Source organism: Octodon degus, unplaced genomic scaffold (genome assembly GCF_000260255.1).
Source record: "Octodon degus isolate 3935 unplaced genomic scaffold, OctDeg1.0 scaffold00115, whole genome shotgun sequence".
NCBI classification, from domain to species: Eukaryota; Metazoa; Chordata; class Mammalia; order Rodentia; family Octodontidae; genus Octodon; species Octodon degus.
In genome coordinates, this window is record NW_004524691.1 from 3,591,384 (window position 1) to 3,592,634 (window position 1,251).

At 34.0% G+C, this 1,251-nt stretch overlaps 1 protein-coding gene across 1 annotated transcript in view; it reads right to left on the bottom strand.

The window, feature by feature from the left end:
• Positions 1-1,251, bottom strand: part of Veph1 (ventricular zone expressed PH domain containing 1) — a 274,142-nt gene that overhangs the window by 42,380 nt on the left and 230,511 nt on the right. The gene's annotated exons all lie outside the window — the stretch shown is intronic.

Sequence of the window (1,251 nt, forward strand, 5' to 3'; positions counted from 1 at the left end):
TAAATTCGTGTGTTTTTGTACAGGATCTCACTGCGCAGCTCAGACTCGTAGCGATCCTCCTGTTTTCAGCCTCCCCAGCACTGGGATTACAGGCATGCACCATGACACCCGGTCTTGGTGGCCGGCTCAGTGTGCCAGGGTGCCGGGGACAGGGGGAGGGGCGGGCATGCTGCTTGTGGTGCTGGGGATCAAACGTGGTCTCCACACGTGCCTAAGCAGCACAGTCCGCTGAGCTATCTCACTGGCCCAAATGTCAAGTCTTTATAACGAATAGATTATGATGAATATAAATCTAGTAACTAATAGTTCATTATGTACGTGTGCAAATATGAAGAATGTGAGTGAATACGTGGGAGAAACAATAATTTCAATCCTAAAATATATAATGTGTGAATATTCTTAAAGCTTTATGTTTTCTTGTTGGGCAAAGCAGTTATTAATGTAAATAAAATTAAATTTACATATATTTGACTGAAGCCACCAAATATCAAATTTTCAAAATAAGTTATGTTATACTTACATGTTTACTAGTTGATGATGTTTTTAATCATTTGTATGTTCTAATTGTAGAGCTATAATTGTGTTTTAGTTCAGAGGGACAATTTTGTAAAACATAGACTACTAATAAAGATTATAAGATATAATTTATTTACATATAATACCATAAATATCACTCTTTATTATGACAGAGTATAGAATAATAATTGACTTATAAAATCATATTTTCTATATCAATGACTATCCAAATGCATTTATGAGACTCTATCTGACCTGTGTGCAAAGCCTCTATTTAGTACATCAAAATTAACATATATGTATATTAGAAATAAGTCTTTATTGTCACTAACTGAGCTGCTTCTAATACTGAGGGGGAAAAGTTGGAATATCTTGAAACCCAAATAAATGGCTGAGAGATTTAAAAATTTTATGAACAAGTAACAGTTTGATTATACAACTTATAATGTAAACACACTTGGAAATTTTTAAATAATTAAGAGAAAATTAAAAAAAAGAAAGTTATACACCACATAATTATTCACTTAAAGAAGAGCAGGGCCTGAGTTGGTGAATCATCAATCTAGAGAGGAACGCTTAGGCCAGAATCTGTGAATTGACAAACTCCATTTGCATATGTATGCTGAGATTCGTAACTATAAAGTGGATGCTTGATTTTGTTTACCCTAATGTCAGGATTCACCCAGATGATTATATCAAATCAAAGGTATAGGAAAAGAAAGGGAAATATCATAA